General features: G+C 44.5%; 1 non-coding gene across 1 annotated transcript; it reads left to right on the top strand.

Moving 5' to 3' along the window:
• The first annotated feature begins 19,943 nt into the window (after positions 1 to 19,943).
• trnar-ucu (transfer RNA arginine (anticodon UCU)) lies at positions 19,944 to 20,029 on the top strand. The gene is given in 2 exon segments: positions 19,944 to 19,980; positions 19,994 to 20,029. It is a non-coding gene; the product is annotated as a tRNA-Arg (tRNA).
• The last annotated feature ends 161 nt before the right edge of the window (positions 20,030 to 20,190 follow it).

The raw sequence follows: 20,190 nt of genomic DNA, 5'->3' as shown, positions 1-20,190 counted from the left end.
ATTCTCTCATGTCTTATCCTCTTGCTCTTCACATACTTGTAGAATGCCTTGGGGTTTTCCTTAATCCTGTCTGCAAGGCCTTCTCATGGCCCCTTCTGTCTCTCCTAATTTCATTCTTAAGCTCCTTCTTATTAGCCTTATTATCTTCTAGATCTCTCCCTGCTTCAAAAAGCCAACAATTATACCAGTGCCTAACAATAGTAGTGTGAGCTGCCTTAATGACTATCACCCAGTAGCACTCACATCTATAGTGATGAAATGCTTTGAGAATTTGGTCATGGGTAGAATGAACTCCTGCCTCAGCAAGAATCTGGACCCATTGCAATTTGCCTATCGCCACAATAGGTCAAAGGCAGACACAATCTTAATGGCTCTTCACACAGCCTTAGATCACCAGAACAATTCAAACACCTATTTCAGGCTGCTGTTCGTTGACCGTAGCTCTTTCATCTATAGTCGCTTAACACTATCATTCCCACAGTCCTAATCGATAAGCTATAGAACCCGGGCCTCTGTACCTCCCTCTGTAATTGAATCCTCGACTTCCTAACCAGAAGACCACAATCTGTGCGAATTGGTAATAATATCTCCTCCTCACTGACTTTTGACACTGGCACATCTCAGGGGTGTGTGCTTAGCCCACTGCTCAACTCTCTCTATACCAATGACTGTGTGGCTAGGCATATCTCAAATACCATCTATAAATTTGCTGATGATACAACCATTGGCGGTAGAATCTCAGATGGAGACAAGAGGGCGTACAGGAGCGAGATATACCAGCTAGTGAAGTGGTGTCGCAGCAACAACCTTGTACTCAATGTCAGTAAGACCAAAGAGCTGATTGTAGGTTTCAGCAAGGGTAAGACGAGGGAACACAAACCGATTCTCATCGAGGGATCAGACGTGGAGAGAGTGAGCAGTTTCAAGTTCCTGGGGACCAATATCTCCAAGGAGCTAATCTGGTCCCAACATATTGATGCAGCTATAAAGAAGGCAAGACAGCAGCTATATTTCATTAGGAGTTTGAAGAGATTTGGTTTGTCACCTAAGACACTCAAAAACTTCTATAGATGTATCTTGGAGAGCATTCTGACAGGCTGCATCACTGTCTGGTATGGGGGGAGTGGTGTGTCGGGGTGGCTACTGCATAGGACCAAAAGAAGCTACTGAAAGTTGTAAAATTGGACAGCTCCATCTTGGCTGCTAGTCTCCATAGTATCCATGTCAGCTTCAAGGAACAGTGCCTCAGACAGGTGGCGTCCATTATTAGGGAGCCTCCACCACCCAGGACATAACCTCTTCTCATTGTTACCATCAGGAAGGAGATACAGGAACCTGAAGGCACACACGCAGCGATTCAGGAACATCTTCTTCCCGTCTGCCATCCGATTCCTAAACGAACATTGAACCCATGAAAACTATCTCCCTTTTTTCTATTATTTCTGATTTTGCACTATTTTTATATATACAGTGTTTACTTACTGTGTTGGCACGTGGCCAAGTGGTTAAGGCATTCATCTAGTGATTTGAAGGTCGCTAGTTCGAGCCTTGGCTGAGGCAGCGTGTGTGTCCTTGAGCAGGGCACTTAACCACACATTGCTCTGCGACCACACCGGTGCCAAGCTGTATGGGTCCTAATGCCCTTCCCTTGGACAACATCGGTGGTATGGAGAGGGGAGACTTGCAGCATGGGCTGGTCTTCCATACAACCTTGCCCAGGCCTGCGCCCTGGAAACCTTCCAAGGCGCAAATCCATCGTCTCATGAGACTAACAGATGCCTATATATATATTTACTTACTGAATTTTGTTTTCTTTCTATAGTATCACATATTGCATGGTACTGCTGCTGCTAAGTTAACAAATTTCACGACACGTGCCAGTGATAATAAGCCTGATTCTGACATGTACTTGGTGGCCAGTTTACTAGGACAGGAGATACCTAATAAAGTGGCCGCTGAATGTACAATAACTCAAGACAAACCTTCACATCGATGTTGCAGGTGTTGATCTGGGTGTCAGAGGAAGACCTCAGCTGCCTGTGTGAATTAATACCCTTTCTGAAAGACAAACTGCCTCTTTTCATGGGGCTCTCGATCTTTGGAGCAAGAGCTTCTTACACATCGTTTATCAGAAGAGGGTCTTTTCTCTGACTGCAGCATTGTGAACTGGTGACCAGGCGGGCGGAACTGATGACTGAACAAAGAGGAACAGATACTCTTTACAAGGGAACATTCTTTGAAGATGACCAGGCCTTAGGGCAGGGCTGGGATTTCTGGCATCCTGAGTCAGAAAAAAATTAATGAGTATCAGTGAAACCATGATATTCCTGTTTTCTTTCAAATCGGATTCCATCTGACATCATTTTCAAGCTCTTTTGTAATGTGTATCTATTTCAAGCTGTCATATTCATTAGTACACTCATACATATAGGTATAGGCGCCCATTTACTCTATTCTCAAAGATGTCTGAACATCATGCACGCATACAATCAAATATACGAGGGGTGATTGATAAGTTTATGGCCTAAGGTAGAAGGAGTCAATTTTAGAAAACCTAGCACATTTATTTTTCAACATAGTCCCCTCCTATGTGTACACACTTAGTCCAGCGGTCGTGGAGCATACGGATCCCTTCTTTGTAGAAGTGGTCCACAGCAGGGGTGATTGATAAGTTTGTGGCCTAAGGTAGAAGGAGATGAGTTATACAGCTCTCGTTACATGCACGTGCAGTTCAACTCATAGTGAAAATGTAGAAAGTTTGAAGTTTCTCCTCACCTCATTCTACCTTAGGCCACAAACTTATCAATCACCCCTGCTGTGGAGCACTTCTGGAGTTCCAAGACTCCGACTTCTGCTGAGAAGGGGTCCGTATGCTCCACGACCGCTGGACTAAGTGTGTAAATGTAGGAAAAATAAATGTGCTAGGTTTTCTAAAATTGACTTCTTCTACCTTAGGCCACAAACTTATCAATCCCCCTCATATATACACATACAATATGTATGCATGCACACACAACATGCATTATCTATCTTATAATGTATACACTACACACATATACAAGAGAAAATATGCAGATGCTGGAAAACTGAGCAACACACACACAAAATGCTGGAGGAACTCGGCAGCCCAGGCAGCGTATATGAAAGGAGTAAACAGTCGACGTTTCAGTCAAAACCCTTCGGCAGGACTCACATCCTACATATCATATACGTAGGCACTATGTAAATAAGACATAAGACCATAAGACAAAGGAGCACAAGTCGGCCATTCGGCCCATCGAGTCTGCTCCGCCATTTTATCATGAGCTGATCCATTCTCCCATTCAGTCCCACTCCCCCACCTTTTCACCATAACCTTTGATGCCCTGGCTACTCAGATACCTATCAATCTCTGCCTTAAATACACCCAATGACTTGGCCTCCACTGCCGCCCATGGCAACAAATTCCATAGATTCACCACCCTCTGGCTAAAAAAATTTTTTCGCATTTCTATTCTGAATGGGCGCCCTTCAATCCTTAAGTCATGCCCTCTCGTACTAGACTCCCCCATCATGGGAAACAACTTTGCCACATCCTCTCTGTCCATGCCTTTCAACATTCGAAATGTTTCTGTGAGGTTTCCCCTCATTCTTCTAAACTCCAAGGAATACAGTCCAAGAGCGGACAAACGTTCCTCATATGCTAACCCTCTCATTCCCGAAATCATTCTAATGAATCTTCTCTGTACCCTCTCCAACGTCAGCACATCCTTTCTTAAATAAGGAGACCAAAACTGCCCACAGTACTCCAAGGGAGGTCTCACCAGCGCCTTATAGAGCCTAAACATCACATCCCTCCTCCTATACTCTATTCCTCTAGAAATGAATGCCAACATTGCATTCGCCTTCTTCACTACCGACTCAACCTGGAGGTTAACCTTAAGGGTATCCTGTACGAGGACTCCCAAGTCCCGTTGCATCTCAGAACTTTGAATTCTTTCCCCATTTAAATAATAGTCTGCCCGTTTATTTCTTCTGCCAAAGTGCATAACCATACACTTTCCAACACTGTATTTCATTTGCCACTTCTTTGCCCATTCTTCCAATCTATCCAAGTCTCTCTGCAGACTCTCTGTTTCCTCAGCACTACCGGCCCCTCCACCTATTTTCATATCGTCAGAAAACTTAGCCACAAAGCCATCCATTCCATAATCCAAATCGTTGATGTACAATGTAAAAAGAAGCGGCCCCAACACGGACCCCTGTGGAACACCACTGCTAACCGGCAGCCAACCAGAATAGGATCCCTTTATTCCCACTCTCTGTTTCCTGCCAATCAGCCAACGCTCTATCCACTTATGTAACTTTCCCGTAATTCCACGGGCTCTTACCTTGTTAAGTAGCCTCATGTGTGGCACCTTGTCAAAGGCCTTCTGAAAATCCAAATATACAACATCCACTGCATCTCCCTTGTCTAGCCTACTTGCAATTTCCTCAAAAAATTGTAATAGGTTTGTCAGGCAGGATTTTCCTTTAAGGAATCCATGCTGAGTTCTGCCTATCTTGTCATATGCCTCCAGGTACTCTGTAACCTCATCCTTGACAATTGACTCCAACAACTTCCCAACCACCGGTGTCAAGCCAACAGGTCTACAATTTCCTTTTTGCTTCCTTGCCCCCTTCTTAAATAGTGGAGTGACATTTGAAATCTTCCAGTCCTCCGGAACCATGCCAGAATCTATCAACTTTTGAAGATCATCGCTAATGCCTCAGCAATCTCCACAGCTACTTCCTTCAGAACATGCGGGTGCATTCCATCTGGTCCGGGAGATTCATCTACCTTTAGACTATTCAGCTTCCTGAGTACCTTCTCTGTCGTAATTGTGACTGCGCACACTTCTCTTCCCCGCCGTATAAGCATATGAACTGAACATGATGAAATAAGAACAGTTTAAAAGCTTCAACACTTTTTTGAAAATTGTAAACACCTGTATCTCTTCATAATAAGTTACTTCTAACAAAATGAATTGATACGATTTGTATGTCGGTTGAAATTGATTTGAACTACTTTTTGTTTGAAGTACTTATTTAAATTTATATGTATATATATATATATATATACAGTAATTCATTTTTTTCTATTATCATGTATTGCATTGTACTGCAGCTGCAAAGTTAAACAAATTTCACAACATTCTGAATCAGATTGTCGACTGTATCTCCTCCTGCCTGGCCTGCTGCGTTCACCAGCAACTTTTATGTGTGTTGCTCTGATTCTGAATCCCATATTTTGTTGAGAAATTTCCCTCAATTTAACAACTGTCAGGTTTGAACAATAGCTAACAAACATGCTATTGTCTCCATGGTCAAATCTCTCACTTCAATGAAGTTTTTAATATAGACATTGAAATCTTCTACCAATATGTTAACAAATTAATTTGCCAGTATTGCACTTTGATATATGCTTGTCCTGCCATTATATATCAAGAAAAGCTTAAACTGCTTTGATTTATTTTGAATATTCAAGAGAATTTATAATGTCACAGGACATGACCAGCCTCTGATGCTGATACGAGATGAATATTTAAAAGCTGAAGATTACCACCTATTAAGGGTTTCCCAAAGTGCAACTCACATAGCACATGCTGACCACGACTCAGCTGACTGTACTCTCACCTTGGAATTTGTGGGTCCAAGTCCCACTTCAGGAACTTGAGCACAAATCTCTAATCTAACCCTGCAGTGCAGTATTGACAGCATCCTGCACAGTTAGAGAAATATCTTTCTGATGACAACTCAAGCCCCCATCTGCTCTCTAAGATGGATCTAAGAGGACTGTCGGCATTATTTTGAAGGAGAACATGGGTGTCCTGGCTGAATCCTGTCCATCACCAAAGATTTTCTGATCCTTTCACACTGCTATTGGTGGGAGCTCTCTGTCCTCAAAGTCTCCAGGGAAATAGCTGTCTCTCTATCTTACAACCACGAAAGTACTACTTCGGCCGAGAAGCATTTTTGGAATTTCTAAACACAAGAAATTCTGCAGATGCTGAAAATCCAGAGTAACACACCTAAGATGTTGGAGGAACTCAGCGGGTCAGGCAGCATCTATGGAGAGTAACAAAGAGCCGGCGTTTTGGGCTGAGATCCTTCATCAGCATCTAATGAAGGGTCTTTGCCCAAAATGTTGACCGTTGGGAATTTGTGCTTGGTGCTTCGTAAATGAAGCAGTGTTCTTCAGCTCTGCAAAGTACAGTAAACCTGAAAGATTGTAAAGAGAGGAGACAAGAGATCAAAATAGAGATATTAATGCTATGGCAACTAACAACCCAAGCAGATGTACAGGCCTTAGGTCACTTCCAGAACATGCTTTGCCTTGCTGTGTCTGTCAGGGCAATGGAGCAGAAAGCCCGGAGATGGGCTTGCTGCTGGTGATACTGTTTAGCGAACTCTCTGGAAATGAGCAGGTGCGTGTGAAAGCTGGATCATCAAACTGAACTTTGAGGAGCAATATCCCGTCCCCACCCTCACTACCTCCGCGCCTACTGTCCGTGTGTGTGTGTGTGTGTGTGTGTGTGTGTGTGTGTGTGTGTGTGTGTGTGTCCGTGTGGGTGAGTGGGAGCGGGGAAAGGGGCTTGTCATTTCGCTGCGCTCTGTGCTGTTCTGCCGAACCCCGTGGGTGTGCAATGCTGGCGGACACTTGCGGGCTGCCCCCAGCACGTCCTTGGGCTGTGCTGGCTGTTAGCCCAAGCGGTGCATTTCACTTCATACGTGTTTCGATGTGCACGTGACAAATAAATAAACCTGAATCTGAATCGGACCTGAACGAGTGGCCGGCCAGCAAATTATTCCTGCGGCTCACAAAACAAAAATCTTGGTGGTGTACTGGAGGTTGAGCGGTTCTTGTGGGATTCCGCTCCCAGGGTGTTGGAATCTGCAGGAGAGACTCAGAAAATAACTTTAAAACTAGACAAATGGGAGTAACTGAGGTAAGAAATCTGGTCAACGTGGCTGAGTTGGGCCAAAGGGCCTGATCAATGATTGAATAGTTCCATTTGATATCAGAGAATGTATACAGCATACAAGCTGAAATCTCACTCTTCACAGACATCAACGAAAACAGAAGAGAACTCTGAAGAATGAATGACAGTAAAACACTAGAACCCCAAAGCAACCCTCTCCCCCCTCCCAAGCACAAGCGGCAGCAAATTATCAACCTTCCCCCCGCCCCCCACTTATTCAGTGAAAAGCATCAGCACCCACCGCCCACCAAGCAAGCAATGGCAAAGCCCCCCAACGTAGACCATGATCTGCAGTCCAACAAAAACTAATGGTTCACCTGACAATTCGCCATTCCGTAGGCTCTCCCTCTCTCTCTCTCACAAGGGGCAGAGAGTTGTCACCCCTTTTCCACAGCGAGAGGGGCGACCACTGAAACAAAACAACTCACTGATTGCAACGTAACGGTCTGCCGCGTTGCTTTCATTCTGAGTTTCCCTGACTCAAGAATCGGCAGCAAATTCTCCCCCACCATTGAGAGAAAGAGAGATCTTACTCCATGACTTTAATAATGGGGAAGACTGGCAAATATGGTGGTGCTCCCTGGGAAGAGGTGACGAACCGAACTCATCGAGGTGTGTGCCAGCTTGCGGTGGAAAGAATTGGCAGCCATACCCACCTTCCCAGTTACCCAGTGAAATTATGCACACTCGTGCTCATAATCACCTGATAATGTTAAAGTATTCACAACAGACATATCAGCACAAGAGATTCCGGAAGTCTTGAGCAACACACATAAAATGCTGCAGGAACTCAGCAAATTAGATTAGATTAGATTCAACTTTATTGTCATTGTGCCAAGTACAGATACAAAGCCAATGAAATGCAGTTAGCATCTGACCAGAAATGCGAAGAATAGTGTTATTTACAAAATAACTGTGAATAAAAAGTAAGTGCTACAGCACACAAATATAAAAGTACTGAGACAGTACAATATGGATGCAATACTGCTTAGCGCTGTGATGTGAGGTTTAGCAGGGTCACAGCCTCAGGGAAGAAGCTCTTCCTGTGCCTGCTGATGTGGGAGTGGAGGCTCCTGTAGCGCCTATCGGATGGGAGGAGAGTAAAAAGTCGATGGTTAGGGTGAGATACATCACTGATAATGCTTTTCGCCCTGCCCAGGCAGCGCTTATGGTAGATGTTAAATTTGGTGGGCAATTTGGTGCTGATAATCCGCTGGGCAGTTTTCACCACCTGCTGGAGAGCTTTGCAGTCTGATACGGGACAATTGCCATATCACACTGAGATGCAGTTGGTGAGTATGCTCTCAATGGTACAGTGGTAAAAGTCCGTCAGTGTCCTGAGACAGAGGTGAGCTTTCTTGATGCTCTGCAGGAAATAAAGGTGCTGTTGTGCCTTTTTGATCAGGATGGAGGATTTCAGGGACCAGGTGAGATCCTCGGAAATGTGGACACTAAGGAATTTGAAGCTTGATACACGCCCACTACAGCTCCGTTGATGTAGATGGGGACGTGAGTGTGGCTCCTAGCATGCCTGAAGTCCACAATGATCTCCTTGGTCTTCTGGGTGTTAAGGGCCAGGTTGTTGTCGGCACACCATGCAGCCAGATGCTGGACCTCGTCCCTGTAGGCCGTCTCATCATCTCCTCTGATCAGGCCAACCACCATGGTGTCGTCTGCAAACTTGATTATGGAGTTAGAACCATGTACAGGAACGCAGTCATAGGTGAAAAGGGAGTACAGAAGAGGGCTCAGCACACAGCCTTGAGGCACGCCAGTGTTCAGGGTGAGAGTGGAGGAGGAGAGGTTGTCTAACTTAACTGATTGAGGTCTGCTAGTCAGAAAGTCCAAGGTCCAATTGCAGAGGGATGAGCTGATACCAATCTGGCGAAGTTTGGCAATAAGAAGTCAAACTTATTCCCTCCATAGATGCTGCCTGATTTGCTCAGTTCCTTCCGCATTGTACGTGTGTTGCAATGGACATACAAGGCCCTGCAAAAGCATGCACATTTAATGTCTCACAAACACTCCCCCATTTTGTAAGCTCTCTAGTCATTCAATCTGCTACCCAGTGCCTCTAACCTCCAGCAGCACACACACAAAATGCTGGTCAGCTGTTTATTTCCCTCCACTTTGTGTGTTTTGCTCAAGATCTCCAATGTCTGCAGGATCGCTTGTGTCTCTAACCTCCCATTCATCCACTCCTGAGATTGGACACCCATCACCCAATCCCAGGGCTCAGATTTGCCTGGTTTCCCAGGAGATCTGGTGAACCAAGCCAATTGAATCCCTAGATTTGATTAAGGAACTGCAGAACAGCAAGGAGTGTACAGTGTAATAAAAAAACATTGTTGCTAAGATCAAACCCTCATACAGAAATAATTTAGTTAACACACATCAAAGTTGCTGGTGAACGCAGCAGGCCAGGCAGCATCTGTAGGAAGAGGTACAGTTGACGTTTCAGGCCGAGACTCTTCGTCAGGACTAACTGAAGGAAGAGTTAGTAAGAGATTTGAAAGTGGGAGGAGGAGCGGGAGATCCAAAATGATAGGAGAAGACAGGAGGGGGAGGGATGGAGCCAAGAGCTGGACAGGTGATTGGCAAAAGGGATATGAGAGGATCATGGGACAGGAGGCCCAGGGAGAAGGAAAAGGGGGAGGGGAACCAGAGGATGGGCAAGGGGTGTAGTCAGAGGGACACAGGGAGAAAAAGGAGAGAGAGAAAGAATGTGTGTATATAAATAAATAATGGATGGGGTACGAGGGGGAGGTGGGGCATTAGCGGAAGTTAGAAAAGTCGATGTTCATGCCATCAGGTTGGAGGCTACCCAGACGGAATATAAGGTGTTGTTCCTCCAACCTGAGTGTGGCTTCATCTTTACAGTAGAGGAGGCCGTGGATAGACATACCAGAATGGGAATGGGACGTGGAATTAAAATGTGTGGCCACAGGGAAATCCTGCTTTCTCTGGCGGACAGAGCGTAGGTGTTCAGCAAAGCGGTCTCCCAGTCTGCGTCAGGTCTTGCCAATATATAGAAGGCCACATCGGGAGCACCGGACGCAGTATATCACCCCAGTCGACTCACAGGTGAAGTGATGCCTCACCTGGAAGGACTGTTTGGGGCCCTGAATGGTGGTAAGGGAGGAAGTGTAAGGGCATGTGTAGCACTTGTTCCGCTTACAAGGATAAGTGCCAGGAGGGAGATCAGTGGGGAGGGATGGGGGGAATGAATGGACAAGGGAGTCGCGTAGGGAGCGATCCCTGCGGAAAGCAGAGGGGGGCGGAGGGAAAGATGTGCTTAGTGGTGGGATCCCGTTGGAGGTGGCGGAAGTTACGGAGAATAATATGTTGGACCCGGAGGCTGGTGGGGTGGTAGGTGAGGACCAGGGGAACCCTATTCCTAGTAGGATTAAATGTGTTTTCAAACAATGTGAAGTGGCTTACACATTAAGAAACAAACATGCCTATAGACTTTCAGAAATTCAAAGTTCAAAGTAAATTTATTATCAAAGTACATATATATCACCATATACAACCCTGAGGTTCATTTTCTGGCGGGAATACTCAGTAAATCCAATAACCAGAATAAAATCAATGAAAGACTGCACCAACAAGGTGGACAACCAGCGTGCAAAAGACAAAAAAACTGTGCAAATACAAAGCGAGGGAAAAATACAAAAATAAATAAGCAATAAATATCAAGAACATGAGATGAAGAGTCCTTGAAAGTGAGTCAATGTTGTGGGAATAGTTCAGTGATGGGGCGAAGGAAATGATCCTCTTTGGTTCAAGAGCCTGATGGTTGAGGGTAGTAACTGTTCCTGAACCTGGTGATTTGAGTCATGAGGCTCTTGTACCTTCTTCCAGATGGCAGCAGCGAGAAGAGAGCTTGCCTGGGTGGTGGGGTTCCTGATGAAGAATGCTGCTTCACTGTAACTACACCCTGTGCCGATGTGCTCAATGGTGGGGAGGGCTTTACTCGTGATGCACTGGGCCACATCCCCTACTTTTCGTAGGAATTTCCGTTCAAGGGTATTACGTACCAGGCTATGATGCAGCCAGTCAATATACTCTCCACCACTCATCTGTAGAAGTTTGTCAAAGTTTTAAATGTCTTGCCAAATCTTCGCAAACCCCTAAGGAAGTAGAGGAGCTGCTGTGTTTTCTTCATAATTGCACTTACAGGACAGGTTCTCTGAAATGATAATACCTGAGGAATTTAAAGTTGATGATCCTCTTCACGTTTGATCCCTGATGACGACTGGCTCATGGACCTCTGGTTACCTCCTCCTGAACTCAATAATCAGCTCCTTGATCTTGCTGACATTGAGTAAGATTACCACCATAAATTATAAGTAAAATGATTTTTACCATTCTCTGTTTAGCAAGAGCTTTACCAATGAGAGGTGTTGGAAATGTAGATAGAGAAAGCCTTCTTGAGCAGTAAATCGCGATTTGAATCATTTCCCACCATCGATACTGCATGACCTGTTGAGTTCCTGCAGCATTTTGTGTGTGTTGAGAGAAATGAAGACTGTTTTCCTCACACGCAGGGAGTTGCCAGGGTTGGAATGCTGTGCCTGAAGAACTGCTGGAAGCCGATTCCATAAATGTTTTTTTAACAGAGTTTTGGACAGCCAATGGGGACAAGAAAATGATCTAGTTAAGACAAGGCAGGTGCTACTTGGTGGATACAGGTGATGAGAATAGTTTAACTGTTTCACAGATGATCTGAAAGGTCTGCTAGGGTTGCAAGTTTCCACGAATCAATGGTTTTGTGTGTTCTGCTCTGCTCAAGAGCTCAAGAGATTGCAGAGATTTGTAGACACAGCTCAGCACATCAAATACAGCTTCCCCTACGTGGGTGAAAGGTGAAATAGTTAAGGGAAACCTGATGGGGAACCTCTTCACTCGAAGGGTGGTGTGACTGGAACGAGTCGCCATTTTAAGTGGTGGATGCAAGTCCGATTTCAACACTTAAGAGAAATTTGGATGAGTACACGGATGGGAGGGAAGTGGATGGCGATGGGTCGGTGGGACGAGGCAGACTAACAGTGCAGCACAGATTAGGTTGGCGAAGGGCCTGTTCTGTGCTTTAGTGCTCTATGACTCGAACATTCCAGATCCTTGGTAAAGCAGTCAGCTTAATCAAAAACCCCTCCCATCCCAGACATTCTCTCCTCTCTCCCCTTCCATCAGACAGAAGATTAAAAAGCTTGGAAACACTTATCACCAGGCTAAAGGACAGCTTCTATCCCACTGTTATAAATCAATTGAGTGGACCTCTTGTCTGTTAAAGATAAACTCTTAACCTCACAACCTCGACATGGACTTTGCACCTTGTTGTCTACCTGTAACTGCAACACCCTATTCTGCATTTTGTTATTGCTTTTCCTGTCTACTACCCCAAAGTCCTTATGTTTTGAAGATGGCTTGCAATATAAGTTTTTCATTATATCTCAGTACATATCAGAATGATAAACCAAAAAAAAACTAGATAAAACATAAGAGATTCTGCAGACGCTGGAAATCTGGAGCAACATTCACAAAATGTCAGAGGAACTCAGCAAGTCAGGCAGCATGTATGGAGGGAAATAAACAGTTGACATTTTGGGTCGAGACCCTTCATCAGGACTGGAAAGGTTGGGGGCAGAATCCAGAGAAAGATGTTTGGAAGAGCAACACCTCCTCCAACACCTTGTTTGGGTGGCCTCCAATCTGATGGCATGAACACTGATTTCTCCAGCTTCTGGAATTTTTCCCTCCACCCTTCTCTCTTCCCCATTCTGGTTACCCCTTTTCTTCTCCTCACCTCTCTCTGATTCTCCTTCCCCACGATTCCCTTTCTTCCATGTCCTCTCCAGGTAGATTTCTTCTTCTTCTTCTTCAGTCCTTCACCTCTTCCACCTTTCCCCTCCTAGTTTCTTACTTCATTCCCCCTCCTCTACCCACCCACCTTCCCCCTCACCTAGTCTCACCTACCACCTGCCAGTTTGTAACTCCCCCACCCCCCCCCCGGCCTTATTATTCTGACTTCTGCCCCATTCCTTTCCCGACCTCATGAAGGGTCTTGGCCTTAAAATATCAACTGTTTATTCCCCTTCACAGGTGCTGCCAGATCTGCTGAATTCCTCCAACATTTTTTGTTTGTATATAAAACACATAATTTGTCATTAAATAACAGATTAAAAGAGAAAATGTGACTAAAATATTCAGCCTCTTCTCTTCTCTTCACAAGACATTGACAGGTAGACATTTATGGTTAACACCAACCCTCTCATAGGGAACCCGGGAGGTTGAAGACTACCAATAATTTTGACCACAAGAACTTTGTTTAGAAAATGTCTTATTCACTTTTTCAAAAGGCACAGAAACTATAGTGAAGAATCTTCTCCATGAGAAACTGTCTCACAAGGCTGACAACAAAACGCGTTAGGTTCAGTATAATAAGCTCAACTAACGGGCAGCTGAATGGTTTGACAGTCTTCACAGAGCTTCAGGAAGGATCAGGTTTAAAAGTTCATTGTTGTCTTTCTCAGACATCGAAGTGGAAAATATTCTTGCAGGCTGAAAAATCACCTCTCAGAGTTGTGTAAAATCCATCATTTTTACGGTCTATTTATTCCAGGGATCTAGGCCCCACAGGGACTCCATGCATGATAAATGCTGCAATCCAAATAAAGTACCACTGAAATTATGGAACCACTTAATTTCTTTACAAATGTCTATCTCATAGAAACTTGGGGAACTGTGTTGTGCAATCTCCTTTATCACCATATATAGCAATGTGAGGTGGACTGCTCTTTTCTCTGTCACCAGGAAGGTGAAGAATCATTGCCTGACAAATTCAGAATCAGATTAATTATCACTGACATATAGAGTTGTAGAAAACCACAGCACAGAAACAGGCCCTTTGGCCTATCTAGTTCATGGGAGCCATTTAAACTACATACTCCCATCTACCTGCACTGGGACCAGAGCCCTCCGTACCCCTACCATGCATGCACCCATCCAAACTTCTCTTAAATGTTGAAACTGGGCTCGCACGCAGCACTTGCACTGGCAGTTAGTTCCACACTCTCACAGCCCTCTGAGTGAGGAAGTCTCCCTCATGTTCCCCATAAACTTTTCACCTTTCACCCTTAACCCATAACCTCTAGTTGTAGTCCCACCCAACCTCAGTGGAGAAAGCCTGCCTGCATTTACCATATCTAAACCCCTCATAATTTTGTATACCTCTATTAAATCTCCTCTCAGTCTTCTACATTCCAAGGAATAAAGTCCTAACCTTTTCAATCTTTCCTTACACTCAGGCCCTCCAGACCCGGCAACGTCCTTGTAAATTTTCTCCGTACTCTTTCACCCTTATTTCCACCTTTCCAGTAGGATGGAGGGTCATAGAGCATTCAGAAATCTGATGGTGGAGAAGAAGAAGCTATTTCTAAAACATTGAGTGTGCATCCTCGGGCTCCTGTACACTAGATATGACAGTAGTGCAGTTGTGCCCCAACCAATGTTCCATTAAGTTCTACCAGAACCTGCCCACACCCTTTTCCTTTCCAGTCCTGATGAAGGGTCTTGGCTCAAAACATTGACTCTTTATTCTCCTCCATTGATGCTGCCTGACCTGCTGAGTTCTCTCAGTATTCTCTGTGTGTTACACCAAAATCTCCCTACTCTATGTCCTGCGCACCAGATAGCGCATGCAACCCTCTCGCCGGGGCTTGTATACAAAACCGGGCTCGTCAGCCAGCTCTGCTAGCAGCTACGTTACTCAGTGGTGGGGAGGACACCTTCCATAAGCAACACATGTCTCGAATTGGCTTCAACTAAACAGGAAAGTTGGAATGTTCTGGGGGAACATTAATTTTAGTGAATACTGTGTGAATACTGCCCCATGCAAAGTTATTGTTCACCAGAAAATTAACGGATCGTACACCAGCATAAAATTACAAAGAAAATATATTTACCAATACATTTCAACTTTAGCATAGTTAACAGAAAAATAAAAGGGCCCATTACAGTTAATCCAGTCCAAGTGTGCACATAAACGTTGGAGCTCATTCCTGGAGTAGTTGGGTGTATCACTTCACTCATGTGTTGAACTCACACTCTGCGTGAAAGACACCAGCCACAGTTCAAACTTCTCTTGAAGGCCATCTCGAACAAATGGGCTAACTCAGGATTATTGGCTCTTCCTCCCTGGAACCATTCATCCGCACAAAGCTCCTCTTATAATGGGGTCTCTCCATCCTGCGAGCATCTTTCCTTGTACCCCGCTCCGCAGCTCCTGCCAAAAGACCCCAAACCAGACTACAGTCCTTCAGAAATCAAATTCCGTCCAGCTCTCTCGAATCTTCCATGGCATCCCACTGGGCAGAAAGTACCAAGACAGCCCCGATTGGCTGACACACATTCCTAAATTGGACAACATGCTTCCTTGTCTTTAGCTGAAGCCAAAAACACTTTTAACAACAGGACACATTGCTTCTACAGAAAACTGCTAAATTAAAAATACCTCACAGCGTAGTATTAGAAATCTTAATCAGGGCATTGCACATATATGTTACATCTTAAGCAAGGTGGGTTGCTACAGAAACTGGGGGACATTTTTTTCCATTGTAACTCGTTCATCTCATTACTGTTTAATTCTGGTTATTCACAGAGTAAACTGCCTGAATATGTACAGCATTTAAGTTATTGAACTCTGTGGGATCCGCCCAACACCTTATTATGTAATCGATGTCTATGAAAGGTCAATACCTTCTAACAACTTGTGACAGGTGCTTTGAGCGGCCCTGCCTAATTTATTTTGAAAAAGAAAAAAAAAGTATGGCTAATTTAACATATTGTGCTACCACTGTAATTTAAAAAAAACAATTCCTCTACACACACATTAAGAGACAAAGAGAAAGTTCCTTCAGTCCTCAGGATGGTAACAGAAAACAAGCCAATGGACATGAGAACACGCAGCTCCATCCAGTCACGTGGTATGGAAGCGCCGTCCTATTTCAGGTCCAGCACCGACCCCTAGTGGAGATACGCGCAACTGCAACAGCATTAACCAGCAGGCATCTGAATTTCACTGTCTCTGGAGATGCATTGCTTGTACATACCAGCAAACAATAAACCTTTTAAAATAGCTTGAAATAGACTATATACATAGATAAATCCTTGCAGTTAGCATACTTATTTTATGATGCCTCTCAAACGACAAAACAGGTGTTTTTCAGAATTAGAATCAGGTTTAATATCACTGGCATATGTCATGAAATTTGTTGTTTTATGGTAGCAGTACACTGCAATAGATTATAATTTTAAAAACTATAAATTACAAATATATATTCGTTCTCCTTGTGACCAGGTGAGTTTACTCTGGGTGCTCCAGTTCCTCCAGCCATCCAAAGACATACCAGTTGGCAGGTTCATTGGTCATTGCAAATTGTCCTGTGATTAGGCGAGGATTAAATCAGCGGATTGCTGGGTGGTGTGTCTTGAAGGCTTGGAAGGGCCTACTCCATGCTGTATCCCAATCAAAAGTGGAGGATGGGTTCTCAAAAAGTTAAGAGCCAAGTAAGCATTGGAAAAACTTTCATCAGCAAGTTGAGGCAATGAGCATAGTGAAACTGGGAATAGCTTTACTTTGTAATTCAGCAGAGACGAAAAATTAAACTGGTTAATTATCCAACCTTTTCAGAGATCATAGTTTAATCTGCAGATGCTGGAAATCCGAAGGAAAACACACAGAATGCTGGAGGAACTCAGCAGGCCAGGCAGCATCTATGGAAAAGGGTACAGTCGATGTTTCGGGCCGAAACCCTTCGGCAGAGCTGGCCTGCCAGAGGGTTTTGGCCCGAAATGCCGACTGTACATTCTTCCATAGATGCTGCCTGGCCTGCTGAGTTCCTCCAACATTCTCTGTGTGTTGATCATAGTTTAATAGTTTGCTTTCAACTGGAAAGTATCTGTTGTAGACAAATTACAGAGATTTAAAAGGAACATACTGTGCTGTTTGTTCTTTATAATTCTATGTAATTGGTCTAATTATATAGATTTAAAGAGAACATAGAGCACAGGAACAATGTTCCTGCATGCTGTTAACCTCATCTAAGTGTTTTATCCTTCAATTCCACGTCCTAATTCACACACATCCCGTTCTTCAGAGGACTGTCAACTCAGTCAGCTCCATCCTGGGCACCAGCCTGTCCACTATTGAGGACATCTTCGAGTAGCTGTCACCCATCATCAGGGACCTTCACCACCAGGACGTGTCCTCTTCTCATCAGGGAGGAGGTACAGGGGTCTGCCAACCCACACCCACTGGTTTAGGATCAGCTTCTTCGCTTCTGCAGTCAGATTTCTGTATGGTCCGTGAACCCATGAACACAAACTCACTTTTTGCACTACTGACTTGTTTTAAAAATACTTCTTATTGTGACTTTTTAATGTATTGCACTGCACTGCAAAACAACAAATTCCACATGTGTCAGTGATAGTAAACCTGACTCCAATTCCCTTCTTCCTCTGCTTATTCGGTAGTCCCTCAGAATCTAGAGGGACCTGCTTCCACTCCGGTTTCCTGGGTTCTGGGGTAGCTAACAAGGCCAAGTTCCAGGGCTGAGGCGTGACATGTCTGATGGGGATGGTGCACTCCATCTGCTGCTTACATTGGGCATCTTTGTGCTCCTGATGCACGGCCTCAAGGTTCTCGAGGCTCCTTTGTCACTTTGAGTGATCATAGTCAGAGACTCCCAGTAAGGAGGCTGCACTCCCACAAGGAAGCTTTGAGCACATTGTTGAATTGTTTGCTTGCTTGGTCTGGGAACTTCAAAAACCTCATCCTTGTTTCTGCTGCTTGCCATCTCCTCCGGCCTTAAAAGGTGCACAGTTACAATCTGTTCTCAGTTACATCCCTGACATTAATCCCTTCAACACCACCGCTTTACATTTAGATGGCAGGTCCCTAGTCTCAACTGTTTTTATTTCACATAACAATTTTCCTGCCTTATAGTTGGCCTCATGTGGCTAGGCTTCAAATTTTGTTTGTTATATTGGCGAGACCTGATGCAGACTGGGAGACCGCTTTGCTGAACACCTACACTCTGTCTGCCAGAGAAAGCAAGATCTCCCAGTGGCCACACACTTTAATTCCACATCCCATTCCCATTCTGACATGTCTATCCACGGCCTCCTCTACTGTAAAGATGCAGCTACACTCAGGTTGGAGGAACAACACCTTATATTCTGTCTGGGTAGCCTCCAACCTGATGGCATGAACATCGACTTCTCTAACTTCCGCTAAGGCCCCACCTCCCCCTCGTACCCCATCTGTTATTTATTTTTATACACACATTCTTTCTCTCACTCTCCTTTTTCTCCCTCTGTCCCTCTGACTATACCCCTTGACCATCCTCTGGGTTCCCCCCGCCTTGCCTTTCTCCCTGGGCCTCCTGTCCCATGATCCTCTCGTATCCCCTTTGCCAATCACCTGTCCAGCTCTTGGCTCCATCCCTCCCCCTCCTGTCTTCTCCTATCATTTTGGATCTCCCCCTCCCCCTCCAACTTTCAAATCTCTTACTAGCTCTTTGTTCAGTTAGTCCTGACGAAGGGACTCGGCCTGAAACGTCGACTGCACCTCTTCCTAGAGATGCTGCCTGGCCTGCTGCGTTCACCAGCAACTTTGATGTGCGTTGCTTGAATTTCCAGCATCTGCAGAATTCCTGTTGTTTTCAAATTTTGTTTGATGTTGTTCCTTTGAAGTGCCTTGTGCCAGTATGATCTACATTACATCGTCATCACTGAAAACTACTGTTCTCTAAATCAGAATTGTGTTTTTTTTATCACTGACGTATGCTGTGAAATTTCTCATTTTTATTAATAAAAAACTATAAATTACAGTAAGTTGTATATATAATTAAATTAAATAGTTCAAAAAGAGAGTAAACACAAGAGAATCTGCACATGCTGGAAGTTTTGAGCAAATGGCAGAAAACGCTGGAAGAACTCTACACGTCAAGCTGCTTCTCTGGAGGGGAGTAAACAGTCGACGTTTCGTGCAGAGACCCTTCATCAGGACTCCGGCGTAAACCGTTTTGGAAATATTGGGTCTAAATCAGAGAGCTCTGAGTAAATGAGGAGTAAAGAAAAGACCTGAACAAGAGTCCATTTCTATCCGAAACTGCTGGCAGCACTCAGAAGGCCAGACAGCGTCTGTGGAGAGAGAAGACCTGCTTCAGAAGGAACTGCTTACTTGGCTCTTAATTTGAGGGCTGCCCAGCACAATCCTCACTGATTTAACTTGATACAAATGACACATTTCACTGATGTTTCAACAGGTGACAAATAAAACTAACCTTTATCTTCAATCTTTTCTTCATCAGGACCAGGATAGTGAAAAAGAGCCTCCAAATCAATGGCAAACACGGCCATTCCCACGGGTGCAACTGGTGCCCAACCAAGATGTCTGGCCTGCTGAATTATTTTCGCATTTTGTTTTAATTTCAGATTTTCATTATCTACAGTTTTATAAAACACCAGCAGATTATATCACATATTCAGATAGCATAGCAACATGTTTTTTGCTGAAGACGAAATTATTTTTCCCCTTCAATATTATTTCCGAGCCAAGAGACCAGTCTGCAGCACAGCTCTTGGCCTGCTGCCGCTTCAGTTTGTTTGCTCGGCAGCTTGGGGATGGATTAAAGTTCGCGCGTAGCACTGTTGAAATGCAGCTCCGCCTATTAAAATAAGACTAAAAATGTCTTCTTGAACCGTTGAACGCAATTTGGTATAATTCTCTAAGTAAATCCCAAGATGCCGCAGAAAGAAATGAGGGGAAACTTTCGTATTTATATTAAAACAAAGCTACCAACAACAATCAGTAAAGTAGAACGATACAATGCGGTATGTGGAGCCATGTGGAGTGTAGTGGTGAATCCAACAGGTGGCTCCGTGGCGCAATGGATAGCGCATTGGACTTCTAGCGGGTTGAAGACATTCAAAGGTTCCGGGTTCGAGTCCCGGCGGAGTCGTTCGCTTTTGCTTCCCGTTTGAACTCTTTATTTCTCTTTGAATTTCTCGGAACGAAACAGAAACTGTCTTCGGGAAGAGGAAAGCAAACGTGACCCCATGTAAGGGCTGAACAAAGTAATGAGCCCCAAGTTCGGCGAGGGGGAGGCGGGGTGGCAGAGGT

Source organism: Mobula hypostoma, chromosome 12, assembly GCF_963921235.1.
Source record: "Mobula hypostoma chromosome 12, sMobHyp1.1, whole genome shotgun sequence".
NCBI classification, from domain to species: Eukaryota; Metazoa; Chordata; class Chondrichthyes; order Myliobatiformes; family Myliobatidae; genus Mobula; species Mobula hypostoma.
The sequence above is the reverse complement of the archived record's forward strand: the minus strand, read 5'-3'. Positions and strand labels throughout refer to the sequence as shown.